This window comes from Carlito syrichta, unplaced genomic scaffold, assembly GCF_000164805.1.
Source record: "Carlito syrichta isolate Samal-C Ts95f unplaced genomic scaffold, Tarsius_syrichta-2.0.1 Scaffold313344, whole genome shotgun sequence".
In the NCBI taxonomy this organism is placed as follows: domain Eukaryota; kingdom Metazoa; phylum Chordata; class Mammalia; order Primates; family Tarsiidae; genus Carlito; species Carlito syrichta.
In genome coordinates, this window is record NW_007257440.1 from 413,392 (window position 1) to 423,495 (window position 10,104).

The window sequence follows — 10,104 nt, forward strand, 5'->3', positions numbered from 1 at the left end:
TATATAATCTCTCCAGATTATTATTTAAGGGTCATTTATGAATAAAAAGATAGAAAACAGTAAGTGGGAATGAGAGATATGAAAACAGTTAAACAGAAAAAAGAATAATTTTGAATGTAAAAGGATTTTGTATAATAAATTTTGTCCTAAAGTAAAATAACTGGTCATCTAAAAAAGAGGAAAATATAGGGCAAAACAGAGAATCCAGGCATGTTGTCAATGGTATGTATAAGTCATAATAAGGTTCATGAAAGGAAATTTATTTTTTAAAAATCTTGTGTATGATTAAGTTGGTTATAACTTTCTCCCCCCAGTTCTAACTGTTGTTATGACTCAAAAGGTTTTTGATTACTTGGAAAAACTGAGCTTTAAAAAAAAATTAAAGTTTCCACATTCATGTAACTATTGATATTGCTTTTGAAGTTTATTGCCTTAGTTAAATGAATAACTGTTCTTTTTACAGTAATCTGTTATTTTGTTATTAAAATTTCCTATTAGCTAATTATTGTGCTGTTAAGTTACAGGGCTTTGACTCCTGGGACTGAAAAAATTGACTCTTGCTAATTCGTACCAGTTAGGGCCTCATCTTTAGGCCAAGGGAAAGGTGACAATGAAAATGAACTGCCTTTATAAAACATAGGGCCAAAAATTAAAGTAATTCAATCTCTCCACTTCCAGAAACTATTGTGGAGGGGTGGGCATATGAGATTGTAAGGACTAACTTTTGAGAGATAAAATTAATTCAGAGTTGTCTACAAATTAAGCCTTAATGTCAACAGCACACTGGTGCAGGATCGACATCTGAGCCCTGGGTTTCATTCAAGCATTGGTCTGTTCTCTGGCAGAGAGTGATAAAAGTTATAATGAGTTTATAAAGATATGTTGTTGCCTGTTACACAATAGACAAGTTTTCTTATCAGTTGCATCTGCAATGGTGGCTGCCTTAAATTTTGGTCTTTCCAAATTATTGTTTTCAATTTGTGACCAGCTATATAGTACCTTGCTGGGTGCTCTTGATTGACTCTTATACTCCAAAGTTAAGGGGAGTCAAATTAAAGTCACATCCCACACCTTGGGTGAGCATCTGACCACATTTCTGTCCATACCTGGACTTCAAGCTTGCCAGCTGCCACCTGCCTGTGATTTAGGGAAGCACCTGGGATCTGGTCAGACTCCAGAGCAACAGCTGAGGCAACAGTTTCCTTCAGAAACATCAAGTCAGGCCAGTACTCATTAACTCTGAATAACTTTCAGCTCTACACCGTCACTCTGTTATCTTTACCTGTCTCTTGGGAATGCTATTCCAGGTATAGGAAAAGAAAAAAAACAAAGTCAAGGGTCTGGATCATAACAGCTTGTCATACAAATTTGAGGCAGAATGAGGCAGAATGAGTATTCAGACTAATCTGTAGACCTGAACTCCTCTTGCCTTGTGGGAGTTCTCCTTGGTTGACAGAAATAACACCGATGAGTGATTTTCCCACCAGCTGTTCAGCTCCAGGGAGGATCATAGTGTCAGGGGCATCGTTGGCCTGATTCCTGGCCCCTGGGGTGTCTGCACCAGTTTAAGAGATGAATACACAGCTCAGAGGGCACAGGGCATGGCTGTCTCATTCAATGCCTCTTGGCACCTGAGAGTGGGAAGGACTGGCCCTCCCTGGATGACTATTTCCTCTTCTCCTAGGCCACCTCCAGGAGGTCCTTTGGAGACGCCTGAGGTGATCTGACTCAGTGGTTCCTGCAAGCTGAGCGGTTCTCCCTGGATCCATCCTAGGGTGGGTGCAAAGCACTGCTGGGTGGACTGCACCGCCCACATTCCTCAATGGCAACCTATCAAGGTGCCCTCCCCCGCCTCCCTGGGGACTCAGTGTCCCCATCCGCATGTCGTGCTGAGAGTCAGTGTGGTCCCTTTGGGCTGCTCCTGCCCATTATCCCTGGGGGCATTGCTCTCTCTGACCCCCAGGCCGTGGGTCTCCGGACCCACAGCCATTTTCCTCTGCCAGGCTCCAGACTGTGTGTGCACAGTGAGGTCCCCGCTGGCTGCAGTGCTCTAAGGACCTGGCACTGACACCACGAGGCAGAGAGCAACCCAGGAGCCGGGTAGACCGTGACTCCAGAGGCCCTGTTCATACCTGATGCTCTGTCGTCACATGACTGAGTCCACCCTTCAAGTGGCCACTGTGGTGGGCCATGTGGCTGGCCATTCGCATCATGTGGCCACTGATGCAAGAACAAACACAGGCCAGTGGGCTTCTTCTGGCAGTGTCCCCTTAGTGGCAGACCATGGCCAATGTCTCAAAGAATGTGCCGCAGGCCAGAGAAACTGTCACAAGTGAGGACATATGGGTGTCAGTGTGGCAAGGTCTTACGCATCCACTATAACAATGCTTTATTCACACACCACACTGTAATCCTAATGTCCCCCCCACCCATAGGACATCACCTACCAGAGTGGCTGTAGGTTAGTATCTGAGGATTCTTTGTCAACGTTCCTTGATGCTGGGGTGCGATGTCACCTGGGAAATGGCAGCAGCTTGGACCAGCCCAGCAAGGCCGCGCACATCCTGTTGGATGGACAGTATGTCGGGTAAATGGAGAGTAGGGATGTGACAGGGCTTGGTGCTCTCTCCAAGGGACTTTCCACAGGAGCAACTCTAGGGCCTTTCACCCAACACTTCACAGCAAAATATGTTTATTTCACTAACTTGTCAATATGCTTTTCACTTCATTGGTTAAAATATGTTTACCATTATCACGTCAACATGAGGGAGTGTCATAACATTCTCATCTCAGCACAGATTTCTTATGGCTGTAAACATAAGTCTGGAGTCACTCATGCCCAAAACAGAAACTGAGGCCTTCCACTGCCGGGGCAAACCGTGGGGAAACAGGCTTCCAATTTGGTAACCACTGGACTGACAGGGCTATGCACTAACTGAAAATAAATACAATGAAAGGTTCTGCTCCTTGAGGGCACTGGTCACAAGTCAAGGGCTTGGTACCGCCTGTGACTAGTGACCACCACACTGGACAGTGCAGACATGGAACATTGCATCATGCAGAGTGTTCTGTTGATGCCCTGAGAGTGGGTGGCTTCATCTTTGGGAGAGGGGTGACCTGGCAAGACCTGCTAGGAGAGGCCATTTCAGCAGAGACAATGTGGGAACAACTGGGAAACTTTTATTCATTCAGCAAACCTTCACTAAATGCCTACTCGGCGTGCATGCTCTCTTCCTGGGCAACTAAGGAAGCCGACTGCTCCTGCTCACACATCAGGGACAATAAAGAACACACACAACAAGCCAAGTGACAAGTCATGGGGAGAAAAATGAGGCAGGGTAAGAAACAAGAGAGGGAAGGGGTGCCAGTAAGGTATGGGAAGAGCTCTGGCTGACACTGGGGCCCTCACCGTGGCCACATCTCAGGGAAGACTCTGATAGGCGGAGGAAACCTGCAAGGTGGGCGTGGAGGCCACAACTCCAGCCAAGGATATGGAACTGAGAGAGGCAGTGGAGGGGTGAGTCCTGGAGGAAGAGACGCCATGCACCTGGCCACATAAGGTTTGACTCAGCAGCAGTTGGCTCCTGGAGGCTTGGAGAGAGTGGGTGTCAGGATCTCTCCTTCCTGTGGAAGGTCCACTTTGGATGCACTTCAGAGAGTAGATGGTAGGGGCAACCTGGGCGGCCAAGGAAGCCTGGACTTGGGAAAGAGGCGGGTGTTGAGAAGCGAATGAACTCAAGAGTGTTTCTCAGGAGACAGAGCTGATGGAGGGGTGTTGGGAAGCAAGGGTGCCAGGGAGTGTCTCTCTGGGCCGCTCCAGGGGTCCCATCATCCCGGGAACTCCCAGTCTGCCGCTAGGTTACAGTGCTCCATGGCAGCTTTGCTCCTCCTTCATGTGCCAACAAAGTGCACACGAGCCATGTAAAATAAGGCAAGAGGATCATTTGAGCACAGGAGTTGGAAGCTGCAGAAAGCCATGTCCGTGCCACTGTATTCTGGCCTGGTCAACAGCGTGAGACCCTGACTCAAAAAAAAGGGCACTGTGTGGCACGGAAGATACATTTCTGGAGTCTGTGTGTATCTGAAAATGTCTGCATTCTTTGCTCCTGATCGATTCACCCTTGAACTAAACACGCAGTCTCAGTGGAAAGGATTCTTATGCAGACATTGCCAGGTCTGCTCCTGTGTCTCTGGCACCCAGCATCTCTGTTGAGATGGCAAGCAGCTCTCAAGGGAAAGTCTCAGCCCTGACTTCATGGCCTGATTCTCCTCTCTGGATGCTGTTGGCGTCTTCTCCACATCTGTGGTTTTCTGACACCTGACCTTATGAGCCTCGGGGCCTGGTGTCCTCTGGCTTTGTGATGTCTTGGGAATGGTGGAGGCCCTTGTTGGGGACCCCGTCAGGAATTGTCTTATGACCACATGCTGGGTGGCCTCAAACATCAGACATGTACCCTATCACAGTTCTGGGGACCCAAAGTCTGAAACCAAGGTGTCACTGTCCCTGAAGCCCCTGGGGAAGGTCCTGTTCTTCCTCTTCCTGCCTCGGGGACTCCAGTGCTCCTGGCAGCAGCATCCTCTACTCTGCCTCCGTCTCAATATGGCCTACACCTCGGTGTCTGTTCTGTCTCTTATAAGGACACTTGTCATTGGATTGAGGGTCCACCTGGATATTCCAGGATGGCCTCATCTCGAAATCCTCCACTATACCTGCAAAGAACCTTTTCCATGTAGGGCACAGTCACAGGTCCTGGGATTAGGACTTGTATATATCTTTGGGAAGGTGTCATTCAATGCACTCTACCTCCTGTGCCCCCAAATAAATTCAGGTTTCTCTCAGTCACATTTCTGTTGCCTTGTCGAGACACAGAGAGATGGGGCCTCCCAGGATGTGACTGTGCCTGGCCTGGATGCTGGATGCCCATGAAGAGCTGGCTCTCTTGACCTCCCAACCAAGCTGGGGTCCCTGGCCTTTGGTGACTTCTCGGAAGAATCATTTATGTGCTCCTATTAAAATATCACCCACATCTGCCTCTGAGCCAACCACATGGCATCTTAAATACAGTAGAATGATTCTCCAGACAAGTTGTTTGTATCTGTTTTAATCTTGTCTCCTGGGGAACATCCAGTTCTGTGAATCTGGAGAGAGTCAGACAGATGCCTGTCTCTGAGGGGGTAGAAAGTACCTCACGTCCAGTCAGGGATGAAGAAGGAAAGTGCTCAGCTGGAGGTTTGGGGGGTGTGTCATGAGCCAGCTCCACCTCGACTGTCCCTCGCTCTAGCAGAAGACTGCTGGGCTTCCCTGACTCTCAGGATGAGCTGCCTGGAGAGGAAGACCTGCCTGTGTTCCTTATTTTTGTGCCTTTATATCTACATGGAACTTCACTGCAGAAAGCTGGCCCAGTAGGGCCAAGAGGACCATTTTTTGAGAGACTCCGTAGACTGGAAGAGCAGGCAAGTACACCCATGACAGAGGGCTGTTGGTTTTTAAAATTGATGACACACGGAAGACAGAAGTTGTGGTAACAGTAAACATCGGTGCTCGCTGGACACAGACATGGAATCAACTAAAGTTATTTTCCCCACTAGTTGGAAACCAACTGCCAGGTTTGTTGGGCTCTGCCCTGAAGACCAGACAGATGATATTTGGGAGTCGGGTGGAGCCTGAGGCTGAAAGGGACCGGAAGGCCCAAGGAGCATACCTGGGGGCCCTGGAATTCTGACACCCAGCAACATAGCTGGATGTGGGAGCTGTGAGGCAAAGGGTATGGCTGGCCTTCCATATTCCCATGTGGGGTTCACAGATTGTTCCCAAGTGCCCTGTGTATGTTTGGCCTGAACCAAGTACTCTCTGTTTGAGTTCCATAGAGCACTCATGAGATCACCCTACTGGCCTCCCACTCATAGGCAGGGCCTGGGATCACAGTGGTGAAGTGACTGGTTGGTGTCTTGGGCCTGGGGGAGGGGTCAGAGTGTAGGCTGCAGGCCTGGAGTTCATACCCCACATGGTGCAGCTCCAGACCTGGGGTCATCCCAGGCCTCCCAAGGCCCAGCCTGGTGGGGCTGGTCATGCTAACCGGCTGCATCTCAGAGCCTTCCTGAGGGTCAGACCCCTTAAAACACCCCCGCTGGGCAGGAGCAGGTACATTAGCAGTGGTAGGAGACTGTTGTTCCTGCTGCTCACAGCCCCGTAATTGATGTGTGTCCTCTTCACAGGTTCAGAGATTCCAAGAGATGACCTTGACAAATCTGCAGAGCATCGCCAGCGACTACGACGTGGTCGCCCGGTTCCAGAGCCTGGTGGAAGAAAGCCAGCCCATGGCTCTGATGGACAACTGGTCACTGGTGACCAGACAGAGGGAGCTGGCTGACCTCAGGACCTGGGTGAGGAAGACCCAGCACAGAAGCCGGAAGGTGGATGCCGTGCTGCAGGCCTTGGACCTGGCCCTGAGTGACAAGAATGAGCAGCAGGCTCCAGGGAGGCAGGTGGGGAGGGAAGACCTGCGGGACGTGCTGCCTCGCCTGATGCACCTCGTCCACAGCCAGGATGCCAGACTGGCTGCTCTTGAGCAGTGGCTGCAGAGTCAAGCTTGGCACCACACCTGTGGGATTGATCCTGGCCCCAGCCACAACCTCGGCCCAGCCTGATTTGCCGAGCCCGAGCTCCCCGGTGCTCCAGAGGGGTGGACAGATGCTCAGAGCTTCTGCTGAGCACAGGAGCGTCCTTCAGGATGCTGCTGCCTATCCACAGGAGACACGGGAGGGCCAAGTCACAGGCATCCCTCGGGCACCTGATGGGGTTGCCATAGCCCCACAGGATCTCCAGGGACCAGGAGAAGGTAAGCATTGCAGCCCCCAGGGGTACTGTTTGTCCCTTTGTCTCTCTTAGGCCAGCTCCCACTGAAAAGGCTTCTCACCCTGCCCACTCCACATACTCTGCCCCACAGAAAGAGATTGGCCTGGCCCTGCCACTCATACAGGGGATGCCTGTCTGCAAGTCCCCACGAGGTTGGACCCCTGTGAGCCTTCACGGCAAAAGGAACTCAAAAGGTATTGAGTTGGTTGCTTGATGAAGGGTGGGTGCGGGGAGTGTAGGCTTGTTCCATCTACTCCAGGGCCAGCGTCTGCAGCACGAATGCTTCTGAATGCTTCTGCATGGCTTCATGGCGTGGGTCCAACTCTCCCCCCCACTGTTTCTAGTTTGCATCAGGGGTCGTGTGCTCATTTTCCCGAATGCCTCCACCGAGAATGTGGTCTTCCTCAGTCCTGGCTTCCTCATAGCCCTGCGAGCCCTGTCTATCTGCAGCTGGGTGTGCACAGCCTCTGGCTACCTGGGCACCCTCCTTTCCTATGCCACAAAGGACAGTGTCAACCAGCTGGTGCTGCCGGCTGGGACTCCCTGAACCCTTACTTCATCCTCTTAGTGATTGGAGGCCCAGACTACAGGAAGCTGCCCCTGTTTTCACTTCTGGATGAACGCTGGCACCATGTCTGTGTCATCTGGACATCTGTCCAGGGCAGGTACTGGCTATACGTGGATGGCAAGCTAGTGATCACAGTCTCTCGCTTTAGGGAGGGCAATGAGATCCCTCCCGGAGGGTTCCTGGTGCTGGGCCAGGAGCAAGACAGTATGGGGGTGGGTTCAACAGCTCCGAGGCCTTTGTAGGGAGCGTGACCAGTTTGGCCATCTGGGACTGGGCGCTGCTCCCCAAGGAAGTTGCTCCCCAAGGAAGCTGCTCCTGATAGGTGCCATCCTGACCTTTGTGGATGCCACGTCAGTGGTCAGTGAGCGAATTCATACAGAGGATTAACTGTCCCTGCCTGGAGCACTATTCCCGAAGCTGTGTTATGTAAGAGGAGCTACCTGCACTCAGGTTAGTCTGGTCCAGCACATTCCACATAGGCCCTGCCGACTGTCCTGGCTGTGCACATCTGAGCTCCAACACAGGGGGTGGGTGTTCTGTTCTGAGGATGTGGACATGGACCGGGAAAGAGCGAGCAGAGAGAGAGGGCCTGCTGGCTGAGTTCTTCTTTTGACATTGCATTCTTACACGGTGCACCTTCAAAGCCTCCTGCTAGCTACCTCGGTGGTTCCAACGTGATGAGATTTCAACATGGCCCGACCTGAAGAGGCAGGAGTGCTGGACTCTCATCAGCTTCTCTTCTGGGCATGTGTGTTTGCAGGAATTGAAGGCTTTTTGCCTAAACGCGAGTAACTGGGGAGCTTCCTTGAAGCTGTGTAGATAGCATTTGACCTGTCACTACCTCCTCTCAAGACGACTCAGGAACATTTTTCTCTGGGTGATCCTTCTTTCCAACATCTCTTGTGGAAGGGCCTGAGTCACTTCCTGGTCCTCAAAAAGATGGCCCCTTTTCCCAGAACCGCTGGGGCATCACTCAGGTCCCTTGGTGGGTCTGTGGGGCTGCAAGGGAAGGGCCCGCAGAAGGAGCTGGGTGTCCCAAAGTAAGCAGTCAGGTGGATAGCAAAGCTCCAAAGCCAACCTCATGGTTGGATAACTTACACATGACACAATTTACCTGTCTTATTTGTGGTTCATAGGTTTGTGGTAAATTTACTGAGTTTTGCAGCAATCACCACACTCTAGTTGTATAATAAAGCATTTCTGTCATCACCACTCCACAAAATATTGTGCCTGTTAGCAATCACTCCTGTCCCCACCAAACCCCTCCCGAGAACCTGGCCACCACTCATCTGTTGTGTGTGTCTATGGATTTACCTGTTCTGATCTGGAATTTCCTGTAAATGGAATCATACAGTGAGTGTCAACTTGCATGTGGTTTCTTTTACTGTGCATGATGTTTCCCAGGTCCATCCATGTCATAGGGTGGGTCAGAGCTTCATTCTATATCATGATCAAGTCATATTCTCTGGACAGACCACATGTTTATCCTTCATCTGTTGATGGACATCTGGATTGTTTCCAGATTTAGGTTGTTACAAATAAAGTTACCGTGAGCATTCTTATACAAGCCTTCGTAGGGAGTTTCATATATATATATTATATATATAGTAGAGATAGGGTCTCGCACTGTTGCACAGACTGAACTCTAACTCCTCGGCTTAAGCAATCCTCCTCCTTTGGCTTCCCAAGTAGCTGGGATTATAGGTATGAGCCACCACACCCAGTCAAAACATGTTTTCATTTCTCTTCAGTGGATTCATAGAAGTGGATTGCTGGTCGTATGGTGAATTAATGTCTGGACTTTTAGAGAAACTGCCAAACTTGTTTCCAAAGTAGTGGGATCATTTCACATTCCCACCAGCAGCATATGAAAAATTTCTCAGCATCCATCCTTTTCAACTCTTACAATTGACTTTTTACCAACCTTGTTTTTCTTTTTAAGGATTCCACATCACGGCATGTTAAAATAAACGCACTGACAATGAGAACAGACTTGTATTTATGTTTCAGTGTGATATACATTGACTTCATAAAGCTAGAGATTTGCAAAGACCCAAGGACAAATCCAGAAGTGAAAAAGCCTATAGGGAGACAGGAGCCCAGAGACTGTGGGGGTAGGGAGGGGGGCTGGAGAGCACAGAGCTTGGGAAAAGACCTGGCTCTCAGCAGTCAGCAGCCCTGCCCATTCCTCTTCCTGTTTTAGAAGTGATTAAACAGACTAGAGAAGTCCATGGCCCAAACCAGCAGGTCCACAGGGGCCAAGACCTTTGCCCGTGCAAGGTGGTTTCAGCTCCTCAGAGGCTTTGGCTATGTCTCTGGCCACCCTCACCCACAAGGAGGCAGCCGAGGGCACATCCCTGCCCAGCTGCCCCTGTGGGGGAGGTGCTCAGTCCCTCAGCGGCAACTCTGCAGAGCTGTCCGAGGACCCCAGCAACTCCGGGCCTCCAGCTCCTGGTCGGTCCAGCACAGCTATCCAAGGTAGAGATGGCATTTTAGAACTGGACACCCCCATGGACACCCTGTGACGCTCCCTGGGCCACTGGCTTCTGCTTCCCCACGACGTGCCTGACTCTGGAGTGTCCCTCCTTCCCCACATGTCTTCCTCCCGTCTCCTCTATTGTTTTCTTTTTTTTTTTGAGTTGGAGTCTCACTCTGTCGTCCAGACTGGAGTGCAGTGGCA